Consider the following 20,129-nt stretch of genomic DNA (forward strand, 5'->3'; position numbering starts at 1 on the left):
CGCCTCCGAAATTTACTATTGGCACTACACACGCTGGCAGATGACGTTCACTGGGCATTCGCCATACCCACACCCTGCCATCGGATCGCCACATTGTGTACCGTGATTCGTCACTCCACACAAAGTTTTTCCACTGTTCAGTCGTCCATTGTTTACGCTCCTTACACCAAGCGAGGCGTTGTTTGGCATTTGCCAGCGTGATGTGTCGCTTATGAGCAGCCACTCGACCATGAAATCCAAGTTTTCTCACCTCCCGCCTGTCATAGTACTTGCAGTGGACCCTGATACAGTTTGGAATTCCTGTGTGATGGTCTGGATAGATGTCTACCTATTACACATTAAGACCCACTTCAACTGTCGGCAGTCTCTGTCAGTCAACACCCGAGGTCGCCCTGTACGCTTTTGTGCTGTACGTGTCCCTTCACCTTTCACTATCACATTAGAAATAGTGGACCTATGGATGTTTAGGAGTGTGGAAATCTCGCGTGCAGACATATGACACAAGTGACACCCTATCATCTGACCACGTTTGAAGTCCGTGAGTTCTTCAAAGCGCCCCATTCTGCCCGCTCACGATGTCTAATGACTACTGAGGTCGCTGATACGGAGTATCTGGCAGTACGTGGCAGCACAATGCACCTAATATGAGAAAGTGCGTTTTTGAGGGTGTCCGGATACTTTCGGTCTCATAGTGTATAATAGTGCCTGCATTCAGAAATTACTGCTTCCTATAGCACCAAGAAAATGCAAGCTTGTAAAAATAGATAAGAGATTCAGGCAGTAGGTGTCCACTACAGTCATCATAGGCATTTATTCGTTGACGAGCATGAAATGTATTTTGGTAACGTTATTTGTGGATTCTGTTGTGACTGAATAGTCCTATTCTGGAGCCACAGATTCTCTCGCAGAATGGCATACTCAGTTGGTGTTGACTGAATGGTGTAACAGGTTAGTTCCTCTCATGAGCTCTAGTTCCCTTCTGCGATCTCTCTTTCTGTTCTACTACAATTGTCTCTGATTTACAAAATTAAGTGTTCCTTGGTGAACAATTTGTCGCCATTTGGATCTATCTAGGGCTGCAGTTTCCCAATCATTTGTGTTTATTTGACATTTTGTCATATTTGGCTTGAGTATATCTTTATATCGTTTTGTTTGCCCTCTATGATTGCGTTGACCATTCTTCAATGGGAAGAACATGATTTTCTTAGGGAGATGGGAATATGGAATGCGGATGATATGACCAGCCCAGCGAAGTTAGTGTATGACAATTTTTGCTTCAACGCTGTTGGAGTTGGTTTCTTGCAAAATACTGTTGTTTGTTTCCCGATACTGCCACTTTACTTTCAATATTCTCCTGATGCAGCGTTGGTGGTATAATTCTAAGGACCTTCAGTGACGCCTGTTGGTGGTCCATGTTTCACATCCGCAAATAAGTGTAGGCATGATAATGGCATTGTAGACTGAAAGCTTAGTTTTAACACTCAAATCATGGTTATCAAACACTCTTTTCAAAAGACAACCATATGCAGTACTTGCACACTTTAGTCGGTGTTGAATTTCTTCGTCTATGTTCGAAATTGCAGAAAGAAGGCGTCCAAGGTGTGGAAAATACTCTACAGTCTCTAGAGATGTTTCATCAACTGTGATTACTGAAGCTGCTGCAGTGGAATTTGGTGCTAGTTGATAGACAACTTTCGTTTTGTCTGTGCTAAGCTCTAGACCAATGTTCTAGTTATTTTGCTTTTACCTCGGAGTCTGCTAAGATTGAATAGCTTAGCATCAGTCCTATAAGATACTTCAACATCCACGGTAGGTTTTCCTTAGCAAGGTGAAGTATGGTTCCCACAAATATCGAGAATAGGCTAGGTACAATAACACATCCCCGCTTGACTCCTGTGGTAATCTTAAACGTTTCTCCGTGTCCATAGCTGGCAAGAACAGCGAAATTCATGTTGCCATGTAGAAGCCGAAGTATTTCGATGTATTTTCCAGGACATCCATTTGATGCCAGAATTTTACAGAGTGCTTCTCGATCAACAGAGTCAAAGGTTTTAACAAAGTCTATGTAAACCACGTACAGGTATTGGTTCTGTTCTTTAGATTTTTCTTGCACTTTCCTTGCACTGAAAATCACATCCACAGTGCTTTGATTAGGTCTAAAGACGCACTCGTTTCAGGTAGGGTTTTTCAGACAGAGGAAGTAGTCGGTTGGAGAGAATCCTAGCAAGGATATTCCCGTCTATTGAGAGTAGTGATAGTCCTCGGTAGTTTCTACAATGAGCCTTATCGTCTTTTTTTGAATATAGTAATAATAGCGGGGTCACGCAGATCTGCAGGTATTTTCTCAGTGTTCCATATCTTGATAATAAGGACGTGAAAGTTTTTTATTAATTCGGTGCCGCCATTTTTAAATAGTTCAGCCACTCTTCCATCCAGTCCAGAAGCTTTGTCATTCCTCAGCTGGTGGATAGATTCTTCAACTTCTTCATGGAAAGGGGCATCACTCATATGGTCTTGAGTTGTTTTTTGTAAAATCCTCCTCGTGCACCTCTGAATCTCTGTTCAGAAGTTCTTCAAAGTGCTCCTTCCACCCAGAGCCGATAGATGCCCAGTCATCAAAAGTTGTGTACCGTCTATAGAGCGAAGGGGGTTTAGGCGTTTTTTTGGAAGGGCCATAGATCGCTTTTGTGGCAGTGACGAAGGCTCTGGAGTTGTTGGTTGCTGCTAAATTTTTCATTTCAGTTGATTTTGTAGTCCACCATTGGTTTTTCCGAGCTCTGCTTTTCCTTTGAACATCGGCTTTGGCATGGAGATAATCTTGTTTTTTGTGGACTGATTTTGGATAATTTTGCAGGCGTTGTAGGCCTTTCCTTTCTTATCTAACATGCTTTAAATTTCATCATCATTTTCGTCAAACCAGTCTTGATGTTTTCTTTCAACGAATCCAGTTGATTCTTGGCAAGCCGAAAGCATCATGATTGTCGGTATTGTCCAGTGTTCTTCAACATTGCCAGGATACTCAGCAGACTTTTTTTTGCTTCACAATATTCTGGTAATTCTTTAGGATCTCTTTATCTTTCTGCCTTTCAATTTGTTAACAAATGTTTTACTTGTTCTTTTTGCTTCCACCGTTTGGGTGGCACTTGTAGAGCCGTTACTGAATGGATCATTCGATGATCTGTCCAGCAGTCATTAGCCTGAACTACTGCTCTTGTGATCCTCACATCACACCGATCTCTAGATCGTATAATCACATATTCTATGAGATGCCATTGTTTTGATCTGGGGTCCTTAACATCGGTTTGCTGCAGATTCATGAGCATATTCTAAGTTAGAGTACAATAAATATCCACAAATCAAGACGGATTTAGAAATCATCGCTAGTACGAAATTCAGTTTGCCTTTTTCTCGCGCGATGTCTTATGAATGATGGATGAAGTGCAACAAACACATTACACAAAGATATGAAGCAATTTGAAGAATGCTGCCATATCTTAGGTTCACACTGAGTATCTGATATGAATGCAACCCACCAAATGCTGTAGTTACTCCGGTGGTTGATTGAATAATAAATAACAACGACACTATCACTAGAACTGCGATTAATTGTACTGTGGCAACGTTACACCTCCATTGCAAACATCAACGTCCACCTATCGCCAGTGCTGATGCGTATTTTCACCAATCAGCTGTGGCGGTAAGTCGGCTGTACGTGGTCTCATGTGAAGAATAAGAATCTCACTGGTCAGGACTGGGACACTGTGAAGTTCCATCCACCGTCTGAGCTCAGAGTCCTCGACGTAAAAACCAGCAACCTTTTACGTTCCATATTCAGACCAAGAGCATCCATTTTTACATGTCCCTGCTCCCGACTCTGGTGTTTGCACCTTCTGGCCGCAAACGCTAATCGGGAGTAATGTTACTGTTTCCGCCAATAGCGTGAAAAACTGCAACGCTTAATAAATTCCCATCACGGAATGTCTCCAGACATGGGCTAGTTAGAGCAAATATTCCTCACCAGTTTTCTCTGGAAATTTCTGTCTGACAACACTAGGCGATTGGTGAATCAAAGCAGTGTTTATACATTTCTGAATTTCCAGAAGCCTAACCGATGTGATGGGAGCTCCGTGAGGCTTCTTCTCTCATCACGTAAGCCCAGACATTCCAAAACTTGTGATTTTACACTATAAGTTATTAGGTGGCTACCAGTACTTGAGACTACCATCCTCAGACTTCTACAGAGCCAAACCATGCTGACTAACGTGACTTAGCTTGACTGGCAGGGGAGTTCTGTGAGCCATCTCAGGTGGCTCCTTGACACGCGTAAGCTGGAACAAAGCCTCTGAAAGACGTTTAGTCTCCCCTGTCACTCTCATAGTTCTGAGCCAACTGAGTCGTGACAAAAGGCAAATTAATTTATAACACCAATGGCGGGAGGCAAGCCAGGCGGTTTGTAACCTTTCGTATACATATTTCTTTCCTTTTTGTGGGGTTTGGCCCGCTGCAACGCGGGGTCGGCAGTGTTAGTTGCAGAGAGTGGCCGGATGCTTTTCCTGCCGCCACCTCGAACCCCCGGTATGGAATTAGGGCACCCCCGCTGTCTGCGTCTAGGGCAAGCCATGGACAAGTGAGAACGTTTTCAAGTGTCTGCGAGTCGTGTAACTGAGGCGGAACGTGGGGACCAGCCTGGTATTCACCTAGTGGGATGTGGAAAATCTCCTAAAAGCCACAACCAGGCTGGCTGGCAGACCGGTCCTCGTCGTTAATCTGCAGGAGGGATTCGATCCGGGGCCGGCGCACCTACCCGAGTCTAGGAACCAACGCATTAGCGCTCTCGGCTAACCTGGTGGGTCTTTCATATATATATATATATATATATATATATATATATATATATATATATATATATATTCCCTGGAGGAAAGACGACGTTCTTTTGGCAAAACACTGTTGAGAAGTGTTAGAAAACTGTCATTTACGATAGACTGCAGAACGACCCTACAACAGCAAAATACATCTAATTAAGGACTCCGAATAAAAAATACGAGTAAGAGAAGTCACAGCTTGTAAGGAAGCATAATATACATTCGTTTTTTCCTCGTTCCATTTTCAGGTTGAACAGGGATTCGTTTTCTCCTCGTTCCATTTTCAGCCGGCCGAAGTGGCCGTGCGGTTCTGGGCGCTGCAGTCTGGAACCGCGAGACCGCTACGGTCGCAGGTTCGAATCCTGCCTCGGGCATGGATGTGTGTGATGTCCTTATGTTAGTTAGGTTTAACTAGTTCTACGTTCTAGGGGACTAATGACCTCAGCAGTTGAGTCCCATAGTGCTCAGGGCCATTTGAACCATTTTTTTCCATTTGCAGGTGGAAAAGGGAGGGGAATAACTAGTAGTAGTACAAGGTACCAACCGCCATACATTGTATGGTGCCTTTCGAAGTGTGTGTGTAGCTGTAGATACTTACGCGCGCACATGCTCTATAGGGTGCCCCAGAAGGAATAGTCAATATTCAGAGAAATGACAGGAACGATCATTCGAAGCCAAAAATTCCAGTAATCACGGGCTCTAAACTGCATACTTTAAGAACTATGGACTCATCTTCTTCTTCGATACTGCGAAACAAATCTCTTCCATTGGATGCTCTTTGTTTTCCATATTTTGACCGGTGGTAGAATAAACCAAAACAAGCAAAAAATTTCCAGTAAATATGGGCTGTAAAGTGAGTACCTTAAGAGGTATGAACACTTCTTTACCTTCGCTACTGAGACACATATCTGCTACTCAACAAGTGTCCATAGCTGTTAAGGTATGCACGTTTGAATCTACATTTACTATTTTCTTGCACTGTTTCATGCTATCTTCGTTCAAAACATGGAAAGCAAAGCGCTTGCAGTAGAAGATACTTGTTTCACAGTGTCGAAGATGAAGAAGTGGTCACTGATCTTAAGGAAAGCATTTTAGAGCCCATGTTCAGTAGACTTTTACCTTCATATGTTTGTTCCTGTCGTGTCCCTGAATATTGACCATTCTTCCTGGGACGTCCCGTACATGGCACACAAGTGCACAAAAACGATCTATGTAGGTCATAAATATTTATGACGTGACACGCCACTTTCGACTGAATCACAGTTTGGACCACATGCCTGTTTCAAAATAGCCTCGCCACAATCATGAAGCGTCATCATCTCCACGCATGCACGCCTCTTAGTCTTAAAACCTAAGAAATTTTAAGCCAGTGTGCTACAAATGGTCTTGCAGATACACCTACCCCCATGCCATATGTGTACATTTTGGACCATATGCCTACAAACTCCAAGCTATATGGCCATTTGCCTCTGTGCATCAGTTCAGTTACGAGGTTTCCAGTTTATGTGGTACGTATCCTGTCTGACTGGGGTGTCTACTTATAATTTCGTATGCATCACAATGCTTCTTCTGCTAGCGGTTACAGCTGTTGGTGTTCACACTGATGGATATTGTGTTTGAAGAGGCATAATACGCATATGCCAGCACTGTTGTTGCCATATCCTTACAGGGATCTGAGATTTTTGTGAAGTTGCCTCGACGGATTCACCACAAGAAAGAGGAATTGTACACATAGATAAACAGACCTAACACTATGATTGTCACCGCATCGTACAAGTCCATACTCTCTTGGACAGAAAAAAGGTCTAATTCATCTACTAAGGTTGCCTTCATGCCTTTAGAAGCATTCCATTCCTTGAACCATAAGGGTGATCTGCTGCCGACCAACAATGTGGAAACTGTGTATTTCTGCTTGACGAAAGGCGCCTTGTTGATAGATTTGTTGGCCTCACTGCAGAAGCGCCGAGACCAACTAGCCCATTAGCCCAGGGAACTCAAACCCTGGAACCTTACTACAGTAGCACCTATTGACGTTTGGATGAGGTGGGCTCTGGGTCCGCGCCTGTCGTCCTCTTGGCCGCTAAAGTTTGCTTCAGGCACGCCTGCAGAGGCAGCTGCTGTCGTTCTTGCTGCCCCTAATCAGAATGGGAGCGACAGAGATGGACGATATTAGCAGCGTCTTCCTAGTCGCCGGTTTGTCCATTTTCCAATCGACTCGGCCGCTAGTTCTCGTGACGGATTGGCGGCTGAAACTGGGCGCAATATTCTTAGGGCCACTTCCTATAACGTTGTAGTGACGGGGACGACGTTTGGAGGCTGTACGGGTCGAGACCAGATCCCGCCCACTTCTGGTAGCAGCCTCTAACGTGGCTTCAGGGCCTGCGTTGAACTGCGCATACATGCATGTCGACATAGACGTGTTTCTTGTGTTGAAGTCTAACTCCGACGGCCCCACAGCCGCAAATAGTTGTCTTGTACTGGTTTATTTTCTCGACCCGCACCCTCCCAACGCTCCTCCAGACGACTGATTAATTGAATGTCACTAAGTTAAGTAATGTTTTTCATTATTTTCACAAAAATCACATTGACCAATAGGTTTAAACACATTTCCTCAGAATTAATTGCGTTTATAATTTTTTCATGGGTTTGGCTCAATGTAATCTCGCAGTAGAAGCCGCAGATTGAATTTGACTAGCAAACTGGAATACTGATGGAGATTTTCAGACCAAAAAGGCACTTTCTTCTCTCATAGAGTCGATAAGAACTTGGAAAGCGGGAGGTTCAACTTAATCTGATGTTCAAGACATAACAGTCCACCATAGTGTTCCTCACGCAAAATATGGAATGCTATGTTAAATCTATCTGCAAGAAATATCCAATATCGATATCATTTAGAACTTTTCAAAATTCTGCGTCATCGTTTTTTCGTAGATAAATCCTTCAATAGCTAAAGACTGTCACATATCAAACCTGTATAAGTAGTTAGCACCTAAATACTTCATGTAACATTTACCAGTAGTTGTGTTAAACATTTACTCTTCGTTAAAAATTCCCCTTGTCATGACTTGGGGACATTGTAAAAGTACTACACGAATAATACACTCAGGGAATAACATATGTCGATAACAGTTCAAAGTAACAACTCAAATTTACGCTCTTTAAAACTGAATTCTATGCTGACACAGGAGCAGTGTAGTAGTGGATGAGCTTTGAATTGTATTTTGAATGACTAATATTGTAGGACTGTTTAGAAATATCCTCAAGGAGACATTTGCATGTGATCATCTACACTCTACAGAAATATATGTCTCCATATTGGTGTTGTTAAATTCCCACCACACTCACATAGTGGGTTCTTATCCTGCATTCGTTACGGCATCGACTGCACTTTTAATAAAAATTTCAGAAATACCAGATAGTCGGTGGTTTTTAAGCGTTTCTTCAGTGAATCCAGATGTTTGTACGACAAAAATCGTTAACGTGCAACTTACCGAAATCTTACATTATTGGGAGTTGCAGCATATGCATATATTTCTGAAACCATGTGTCAAACATTATTTGAGAAACTGCATGCATAAATCTGCATGACCAGAGCTCTGCGTAATGCCAAGCTGGTTAGCATCTGTCGTGCAGAAATCACACAGCACTGATCGCGAGGTATGCAGCTCAGCTATCACATTGTTGGTAGCCTGCTATGAGATTGAAACAAACACAGGGCTACCACCGCCTCTAGCCCTAGAAACGCCCTACATTCAGCAAAGAAGAGAGGTGACAATTTCGTTGGCGTACACTATATGCAGACGAAAGCACTCACTGAAGATAACTTCACACCAAGTTAATAAACTGCGGGAATATTGACTGCTACTTTCATCTACATCTACATCCATACTCCGCAAGCCACCCGACGGAGTGTGGCGGAGGGTTTCATCTGGTGTTCCAAGTACTCCCACGGAAAATGTATGGGACAAGATCTGACGCTTTAGCGGCTCGGTGGAGATCCGATTGGATATCTGAGTGTTTGTCAAATCATCAACGTATATGTGTGGCCTTGATAACATGATTAATGTTATCCTGGAAGACTGGTGTGTTACTAGCGTACTCATTTTGAAGAAAGGGCAATACCTGATCAACGAGAATGTTGAAATAAACACTTTGGTTCATGTTAACAATGACCTGAATGAGTACACTCAAGTCATTGTCAAAAAAAATATATCCCTGAAACATCAGAGATTCACCTATGGCCTGAACTACAATTTCCACACACTGTGGGTAAACGCCTCATTGGAGCGTCCATGGACTCGACGCCTTGGATCATTTAAAAAGAGGCACTATTGTGTGTTGCTGGACCACACTGCAAGCCTTTAGTAACTGCTTCGCAGTTTCTGTGATTTGTGACCCAATGAAGACATGCAGCTTTATGCAACACAGTGAGAAATGGCCTATTCCGAGGTATTCGACTCCAAATTTCCATTGTGTGCAGACACCTTCAGAATTGTCACTCGGATTGAGATGGATCTGCATTCACTGACAGCAGCAATTCCTGTAAGGTTTGATACCAGTTGTCATTAACAAGGCTTGGCACTCGTCTTTGGGACCTATAGGTTACGATTTATTTACGACTACCGTTCTTACGCCATATTACATAGCAGCGAGTGGTGCACCGTTCTATGTAGACATGTTGGACAGTATGTGTTGAAACACCGAAAAATTGTACAAAATTTACTCACGATGTAGTTATCATCACTTCGTCCAAGCATGATGGCCCCCATCTGTCATTCAGTAACACCTCAACGTCGACCCATCTTACTGCGCTGATTCCATACAACAGATTAGCGCATATCCACCATTTCACTATCATCAAATGGTTCAACTGGCTCTGAGCACTATGCGACTTAACCTCTGCGGTCATCAGTCGCCCATAACTTAGAACTAATTAAACCTAACTAAGCTAAGGACATCACACACATCTATGCCCGAGGCAGGATTCGACCCTGCGACCGCAGCGGTCGCTCGGTTCCAGACTGTAGCGCCCAGAACCGCACGGCCACTCCGGCCGGCTAGAACACTACCATGACTTACGTCAGCGAAGGAAGGTCACAAGACCGCTTGGTAGCAGTTCTGCACCGTCTTACGAGCTCCTCGTCCAGGCCGTGAAGGCCCAAGGGATGTTGACCGGTCACTGTGTTATCCTCTGCCTCGCTGCGTAATGCAGATGCTGTATGAAGGCGCTGGTAGTGAGCACACTGCTCTCCCATCCGTTTTGCAAATTTTCAAGTCTGTGGATCTGCTATTACTTATTAGGTAGTTCCTCATCACGAGGCTGAGTGCACGCCACACCACTGCTCGTAGCAAGGAAAAATTCCTGTCTACACCAGTAATCGAATCCACGTCTTCCACATGTTAGCAGTCTATGCTGACCACTCAGCTTCGGAGGTTCTGCACCATCTATGGTGCTCCAAAGGACCAGTGTGCTCTTTAAATGCTGGCTTTCATTTTGTCTGGTTAGCGTACTTTCTTTAAGAAAACTTGCTTATCAATTTAACTGGTGACATAATCAATTAAACTGTAAATGCTACATTCAGTTTCTCAGTCCAGTTTTCTCCAGTGATCCACCATCAGCTTAGCATGAAGCATGCTTATACTCTGTGGAAACCAGACGACGAAACCGTTCGCTCACAGTCAGTTAGCAGAGACTGCAGCCACTTACTTACCACGTGTTTGCACGTGCGCGATTCTCTTCCACCTCCAGCTCGAGGTGTTCAGTAGTAGTGCCCTCTCGGTTTGACACTGATGGCTAGTGCCGAGGTATCCAGGCACCTGCTGGATCTGTGAAGAGTCAGGTGCAGAAGTGGAAACAATGCATGAGGTGCCACGAACACTGCATAGTCCGGCACTATGGATGGCTCTACAGGTGTAGAATTCTGGTAACGCACAAGGAGCTCACCGTTCAGCGCACTTTGTTGTTCATAAGGTTTCGCTGCAAACGACCCCTATTTGTTTCCATGTTGACCAAACGCCAGCACCAGTCACTACTGCACTGGGCACATGATGATCGAGATTGGACCCTGGATCAATGGAAATGTATTGCGTGGTTGGATGAATCATTTTTCATTATTACATCAGGTAGATATTCCTGTCCCAATGCTCCGTCATCCATACGAATGGCAGCTCGAAACATGCAACCCACCAAGTACGCAGGCCGATGGAGGCAGTATTTTCCTAAAGAGGACTTTTATATGCGAGTCCTTGGGACCTGTGATAGTAATCGAAGGCACTGTGGCAGCTGTGGAATACGTGAATATTATCGCGGACCACCCATATCCCTTCACATGCACTGTCTTGACTCGATGGCTCTGACAACTTCCAGGAGGATAACTGTCTGTGTCACAAGGTCAGAATCGTGCTACAGTTGCTTAAGGAGCACGACAGTGAACTCACGTCGATGTGACTACCAGGTACGTCTAATATGGATCCAGTTGGACAAATCTGGGCCGCTATGGGGCACAAGATCGATGCCCACAAACCACCAGCCCGAAATTCAAGTAAATTGCGTGACTTGTGAGTGGATATCTGGTCCCACTTAACTCCAGAAACCTACCAATGACTCCATTCCATGTCCTGCAGAATCGTTCATGTACAGCGTTCCAAATATGTACCAAGAAACTATTAAGCAGGTGCTCATCTGAGTACGTTTTAAAGGATAGAGTAGCACACATACACATAAAAATCGTCATTTGCGTTAAGAGGCACTGATCTTCAGTGTTCACTATCCCTACTATTTTTCAGGTATCTTGGGTGAGTCGTTATTTCGTAGAGACCTACTGAAGCATATGGAAGAGAAGACAGGGAGACGCTCAGCAAGCTGGAAGAGAAAGAGGATAATGGAGGAAATGCAAGAAAAGATAGCTACTTTATTACACATTTACAGAATGATGATTTCTCCGCAAGCAGCTGTAACTCCGCATATCTTTAAGCAAAGTTTTTTTAGTAAAGGGACCTTCGTTGCTTGTATCATTCCGAACAATCCCACCATACAGTGGATTATATCTTTCACATACTACGTTGATCTCGCAAAAAAGTGCTGAGGCTGTAACAAAATTACTGTATTCCCGGAGTCAATCTGACGATATTTCACGTAGTACTTCACTATTGGAAATGTAGGAAACTTCTATGACAGGTAAATTCTGAGAGTTCACAGATGACAACCAGAGAATGCTGATGACCCAGTATACAGAGATTCTTTTCATTTTTCATTACTAGATGATGTTTTTAGTGTAAAATATTGAGAACACTTGTTTTGGTTAGTCACGTTTGACTTTTGAGAGAAACCAAGAGCCAAGGCGTGCTGTCAGTTATCACATGATGTAAGTTTGTAATAATTACAAACGTAATGTCATTGAGTTTTCTGTCAAACTCCAGGACATTGCTCGAGAGGTGTAACTTACATAAAATTTGGATGGTCTGGACAAAAGTGAGCAAAAAAAATACTGTTTAAAAAAAGAGATTCTGGTCAGTATTCTTCATTTGCTCATGCTAGATAGTTGAAGCGCTCACGCAGATTTGTTGCTAATATCTGATGAAAATTTCACTGAGTAACATCACTTCATGGGCACAAATACACTGACGGAAAATAATCGCAACACCAAGATGGAGTTGTGTGACATAAACGAAAGTTGGTAGGAGTGTTTCTGTATCGAACAGGTGATGTTTATTCACATTTCGCGCCAGTCTTGTAAGTGTGGCGCTAGCAGTGCCGCTATGAGAATGTAAATCCGGATAGCTTTAAGTGTACACTGTAACGGTCGTGAGCGTTACTTACCTTTGGGAGTGGACGTCGCGAGTTGATATTAGTCAAGAATGTCTTGAAGGCGACAAAGACGCCATGAGTAGAACCTCACTAAGTTTAAACGAGGTCCTGTAATAGGGTTACGGGAAGCTGCGTGTTCCTTCTGCGATGCTGCAAAAAGGCTTGACAACAATGTAGCTACTGTACGTGACTGCTGGCAGCGGTGGTTTCCAGGCTGTAGAGTCTCAAGGAGACCGGTCTCCGGACAGCCACGTTGTACTACCGGGAAGGAGGATCATCGTGTTCTGGGTGTTCGGGGTATGGCTCTGGCAACATAGCAGTTACGCCGGTTATTAATGTACCAGAATTTCACATTTGCAATGACTTATCTCGCGTTTCCATTGACCTGTGTTTGTGCAATGTTAATCACTTAAATAAGTTACCTAGACCAATGTATTCCCGAAAGTTCATTACTCCACACACACATGTGTGTGTGTGTGTGTGTGTTCAAATGGTTCAAATGGCTCTAAGCACTATGGGACTTAACATCTGAGGTCATCAGTCCCCTAGAACTTAGAACTACTTAAACCTAACTAACCTAAGGACATCACACACATCCATGCCCGAGGCAGTATTCGAACCTGCCACCGTAGCAGTCCCGCGGTTCCAGACTGAAGCGCCTAGAACCACTCGGCCACATCGACCGGCTGTGTGTGTGTGTGTGTGTGTGTGTGTGTGTGTGTGTGTGTGTGTTTGTGTGTGTGCAGTGCTTGAGCTTTTTCACTCATGTAGATTTGTTGGCCAAGCGTCAGGACAGCCGCGTAACTAATACTGTGGAGCGTCTCGATACGCTTAGCGATGCCGGCAAATTCTGGCATCGCAATTATTTCAAATCAGCAAATGGAGAGAATCCTACAAAATGGCAATTTTTTGGGATTAATTGCAGAATATGTAGACGGCAGTTCCGAGAACGTCATACCACTAGCCATGATCCAGGAGGATAATTTATGGTTTCAAAGTACTGATGTATGTGATTTTTACTAACTGTTGTTTAGCAGATATATGACAATTTCCCAGTGTGCATACCTCTATTTTCCAACAGATTGAGTTAGTGTGACATTTCTTCATTACTGAAGACTTTGCAAGTATAGAGTCATTACCAGAATGAATACTTTCTCTGCAGCGGAGTGTTGGCTGATCTGAAACCTTCCGTCAGATTAAAACTGTATGCCGATCCGGATCTCAAATCCGAGACCTTCGCCTTTCGCTGCCATGTGATCTGTCGACTGAGATATCGAAGTGCGACTCACGACCAGCCGTCACACGGTTCTGCTACCTTCCATACTCCAGGATACTAATCCTACAAGGTAAGCAGAGCTTCTGTGGAGTTTCGAAAGTGGGGGAAGTACAGTTGTGAAAGCGGGTCGTGACTCGAGTTTGGACAGTCAGTCGGTAAATCACTTGCCTGTGAAAGGTCCCAAGTTCGAATCCTCTTCCGGCTAAGTGTTAATCTTTCAGTAAGTTTCAGATAGAACCATTGGATGATCAAGTTAATGTTCAGGAAACATTCACAGAGCAACACATACCGTATCGAATATCACCAAAAGTATGATGCTTTGGTTCTTTGGGTTGTGTGCGTATGTTATGAGCGCTCACCGGCTGTTGTTTCCCAGCATTGAATTGGCCACTGATTATCTGCACTATGGGCGGAACATCCGCTGTTCCCATGGAACATCCGCTGTTCCCATGTGCGATTGTTGACAGTCACACACGTCTTGGGCTTTTCGCCCACATAAGCTAGCACTGGTTACGGTGGCATCTTCCCCTGAATCGAGGTATGTACTGCACGTTCTTAAAAAGGTGGCCACTGTCTGCACGACCTTGGAGATGCAGTATCCCTTTCATTGTGGACCCACGACCTGGCTGCCATCAGCTACACTGTCATCGCGCGGCTCGCCTCGAGTGTCATGCTAGATTCCAGTAACAGAGAAGACAACTTCCCAGTCGTACGACACTCAGTCTCCGTTCCGCTAAAAGAACGCTATCTCTAACTGAAATGATCATGAGTGTACGTAGCTGTTTATATAATGATTTGTTTACTTTTTACCAAGATACCGATCATTCTATAATAATTTCGTGTGCTTTATGTTACTGTAATATTTGAGAGTCAGAATGATGCTGCTCCTAGGCGATTTGTCCTGTGACTGGGACTGTCTCGCTAAGAGTGCTGGCGCTACGAGCTCCCGAGTTGCCTTTCACATCACGTCGCCGCCAAGCCTTTTTTAACGAGACAATGGCAGCCCACACGTGGCACGATTTTCTCTCGAACGGAGTTCCATCTACAGAAGCAGCTGTGGGGCCTCGACGTAGAGTTACACCGAGGGTGAAACCCCTAATTAGACAGTGACGAAGTGGCACAGTCACGAACGACTTACACAACGCAACTAATGACTGTGTGCTGATCGGTAACAGAGTTTTCATTACTGTGTCCTCTTCAACCAGCTCCTATATTTTCCGAGCTTTAGAACATAACAAAAGGATTTTAGTTCTGAGAGGCCACGTGTTTCTTTCCCTAACACGGCTTCTTTGTGTTGATATTTCCGATAATTTCTGAATTCTTTCGTTCGCGTATCATTGTGTTGATATTTCCGATAATTTCTGAATTCTTTCGTTCGCGTATCACGCCTGGGGTTCACTTTTTGTGTACCCAGATCCCTGAAAAATATTTGCGTTTATCGCATTTTCCAAGTCTTTCAGTTGGAAATACGATTACATTTGCGTATCAGGTATTCACTTTCCACTTTTTCTAGTTCCATACGTAACACTTAAAAAAATTCAGTTTCACCGACCTAGTATTTTGGAATTATTGCACATATGTCTTGTTTTTTCTTCTATTCCATTTGATCGATCACTAAATAACTGTATCTTAAGCTTAGCGGAAACAGTACCCTAAGCTTATATTTTTTTCTCCTTTCCTAACAGACAGCCTATTATACCCATGTTCAGCAGGGAGTTCTCTTTTTCAACCGCAGTGCTTTATCATGTGCCAAAAGAGTCGTACGTTTTAGCCACATAGGAAAACTTGTGTTAGCAAAGAGCAGCAGTATTAAATGTCAGACGCATTCATGTGTCCAGTCCCAGCTGTGTGCCTGCTCTGAGGCAGACAAAAACCTTTTAAACACCATGTTCGCTTGTCTTGAAGCTATAGTGTTTCTTGACAGCCTCTTCCTCATACTGCTGCTGCTGTTAGATTTCTTCGCGCAACCAGATTCATTCACACGCTCAACCTCAATCAAGGCATACACCAGTCTCTTTGCATCCGGTTTGGAGCGCATTAAGAAAGATAATACCTGGTGATCGATCAGTTCTGAACTGAACACAACCTCTTTCCGTTCTTTTTGTACTCCATGCGATAATCACCAACTGACGGATTCAATGAACCTATATTCTGTCCATCAGCCCTCACTCCATAAGACTGTAAGTTACATACACACTGAGGAATTTAAGCACCAGAAACGATATTTGCACAGATATGCGTTAAATAACGAAACAATTATATGGGTAATACAGTTCTGAAATGAAAGAAAGAAGCAATGTTTTTGCCAAATACCCCACTGACTTTCAGATCATTAGGAACACAAGCACAAGTGAGGATTAGATGAGGACGAGGATCGAAATAGGCAGTCATCATGTATAAGAAGCCAACCTAACATTCGTTTTAATGGAATCCACAAAATGTCTAAACGTTGGATAAGATTTTGATGCCTTATTCTGTGCATGCGTGACCACTCTAAAACGAAGGATGTCATAAGACTTTCTTCAGTGTGAAAAATGAATAGATCAACAAGTCTAAGTCTTACGTTAATTAGTTAAAAGAAGTCCCCAGTAATACGTAAGATGGTTGTTTATTATCGTTTCCGACCGCATTTTACTAGAAAATTTCGAGAAAAGCAAATCACGAATATGGAAGGGAAATTTGATTATGAACGTGACCGTTAATTGATTGAAATAATACATACAATAAAAACAGTTTGGTTTCAAGGAATGTTAACAAATATTTGAATAAAAATTAGATTAATTATCTGAACGTTTGAAGGAAATGTGTGTTATTAACCCAAATAGCATCTAAAATGTGTTGCTACATCTGTTATTCAAGACTGAAATCAGGGTAAGTTTAGCATTTCATTGCAGAAATGGGTTATGTGTCGATTTTCGTCTTAATTGGGTTATCCATCAACTTTGCTCTTAATTGTATTTTCTTCTAATACAATGTTCTCAACTAGTAATTCTGTAACCACCACGTCTCACAACTTTCTTCAAAAAGAGGTTTTGATTTCTTTAGGCTGCTGTGTAAACAAGATTATGTTCTACGCTGAATTCTCGCTCTAAAACGTGCTCGAAATGTTACGTACGAACGGTTCCATCGTTGAAGTCTCCTGCTGGTAAAAATCTCTCAAATTTCTCGTTACATCTGCGCATGCCTATGATTTAAATAGGGCTGATACTTAGCTTTTCTCTTTTACTTTCACGACACGAGAATGTTAATGTGTCCATATACGGACTAATAAAATAGTTAAATGTCTTGGTGAACGTAGTGATTAAGAACTCTAAACAACATTCCAGAATTTGCATGTCCATCACGCTACTACCGACAGCCATTCGATGTTAGGGTTCTGAAATTTGCTTCGCTGTCGGTCAAACGATGAAACTTAACAATATACCGGCTTATATTTAAAACGCAAATAATGTTTCCTTATGACGGTGTACACCTTGTAAACCAGAACACAAACAATTGAGGTATACACTCTGTGTTTGATAGGGGATGGCGTACATTTCAGTAGGTGATGGCGTGGAAAACTCTCATCTAAAAAGTGTATACATATGTGTGGGTAACTTTCGGTGTAGTAAATATACAACCACTCCGATTTGACGGGGAAATTGATATAATTCGCGACAATTATGTCTGAATCAGACGTTACTGCAGTTTCATAACGTGTTCGCGCAGGAATATAAAAATATTTAGCTCCTTTCTTCACATTTGTGTTCGTGTTGTGTAGTGAAAATCCTATCGGAGATTGGAAAGGACAAACATATGCCGCGAAAATTCTGACTAAACTAGATTTCAAATTTAAAGAAAAAGTAAATAATCTGCGTTGAAATAGATGCATTCGTGTCTGTGCCGTGATGTCATAGACATAAAAGACTTATAATATCTGACTTCGTGCGATGGGGCAGCGGAAGGGATGGAACACATCGCAAGCCGTGCGTCTCCGATACTTACCCATCATAGCAATACTGTTGATATGTGAACGAAGCCGCGGGTAAAAGCTAACTGAATGTATAATAAACAGACACTATCAGTAATCGATAGAGAACTTTAGGAAATGCTTACAAATGACACTCTGTTTACGTACCAGTGTACAGCTGTGTTTTGAACTGACCAACAGACCCAATTTTCAGACACTGTCTGAAGAAGAGTCTTACCGTTTGTCGGTGTTCATGCCTTTTCTCGATCATTTGTTAAATCAAATGTCATTAAGACTCGCTACAAGTCAGCTAGACATCTACAAAAACTGCTGTCGCAAAACTTTATTGATAAAGATATAGAGAATGTTCTGCAAAGTGCTGAGCATACAAAGACGATCCCCTTTGTTTTGTAGCTTTAAAGGAAAAGCTACAAATCTGAAAACAAATGGACGAAAATATTGAAAAGCCTCTAGTAGAGGCCTACAAAAGAGAAACGGCGTTGCCAAATATTAAGGTATTGTGTCAGTCGTTGTATGCATTTCCTGTGACAGCCAGCACTGCCGGGAGATCTTTGTCACCCGTAAGCCGTCTGAAGATATCTTCTTAGCAGGGTGATAGAAGATCGTTTAAATGGAATCGCACTGATGCCTGTCCATCAAGATATTGCATCAACGATAAACGCTGGGGAAGTGTTGAATATTTTCTGTGTGTATGTGTGTGTGTGTGTGTGTGTGTGTGTGTGAGAGAGAGAGAGAGAGAGAGAGAGAGAGAGAGAGAGAGAGAGAGAGTTGGATGGTTGATACGGGGGGGAGGGGACCAAACAGCAATCGGCGAGGTTACCGACCCCCTCGGAATAGGGAAGGATGCGAAAGGAAGTCGGTCGTGCCTTCTGAAAGGAACCATACAGGCATTTGCCTGGAGCGATCTTGGGAAATCACGTAAAACCTAAATCAGGATGGCAGGGTGCAGGTTTGAACCATCGTCCTTCCGAATGCGACACCAGAGTGGTACCCACCGCCCCACATCGCTCGGTGCGTGTGTCTTTATTTTGAAATTAGACTCACAAAAGGTACGTTAACGCTTCTAACCCTTGTCCCCCCTCCCCTCCCCCACTTCCATGGGAAAAAAATCGGTATTCGCCCCTTCCTTCAACCGGAAGGTGGATTTTTTTAGCAGTGGAGTGGATGACATAAAACTAAAGTAAAACATACAAAGGATGCAGAGGGGAAGACATTGTATACTCAGTCATGTGACGTGTGCACAAATCATTGGCTAATACTCTGATACAGTGTAAAGGAGACTCTTCCATCAGAAAATAAAAATAATCTGTAAAATTAAAAAGTAAAAAATATGTTAATCTAACACATATATGATGTGTTATATATTTCGTAAGGCAGTACAAAATTAACAAACGCATTTGGTTCAAATGGCTCTGAGCACTATGGGACTTAACATCTGAGGTCATCAGTCTCCTAGAACTTAAACCTAACTAACCTAAGGACATCACACTCATCCATGCCCGCGGCAGGATTCGAACCTGCGACCGTAGCGGTCGCGCGGTTCCCGACTGAAGCGCCTAGAACCGCTCGGCCACAGCGGCGGCAACAAACACATTTAATTAGCGTTATCTGAGTCCTCCATCTCTTCAAACACAAGTTTAAGAACTTGTCCTCTTATAATAAACAAAAATGCTGAGAACCCTTACTTTAAAATTAAAATGGGAAAAACTGAAAATATTGTCAAATGTTCGGTGAAATTATTTGTTTAAAATTAAGAATTAACATATATTAGAGAAATATTCCATGTGTTATTTGAATGATGCTTGAAATCACGTATAGTAAATGAGTTGCTGATTGAGAATTTAAAATTCAGTGATTAACTTAGAATCTTCGAATTTTGAAGAGTATAAATAATATTTATCTGATGGAATTTCTCCCAGTGGTCTCCTTACGTCACTACTGTATGAGTATCTCAGCTGATATACAAAAATGGCTCTGAGCACTATGGGACTTAATATCTTAGGTCATCAGTCCCCTAGAACTTAGAACTACTTAAACCTAACTAACCTAAGCACATCACACACATCCATCGCCGAGGCAGGATTCGAACCTGCGACCGTAGCACTCACGCTGTTTCGGACTGAAGCGCTTAGAACCGCACGGCCACCGCGGCCGGCAGCTGATATACATTATTTGAGCATCATTCAAAGGCGTATCAAATGTTTTTGTAAT

This window comes from Schistocerca gregaria, chromosome X (genome assembly GCF_023897955.1).
Source record: "Schistocerca gregaria isolate iqSchGreg1 chromosome X, iqSchGreg1.2, whole genome shotgun sequence".
NCBI lineage: Eukaryota > Metazoa > Arthropoda > Insecta > Orthoptera > Acrididae > Schistocerca > Schistocerca gregaria.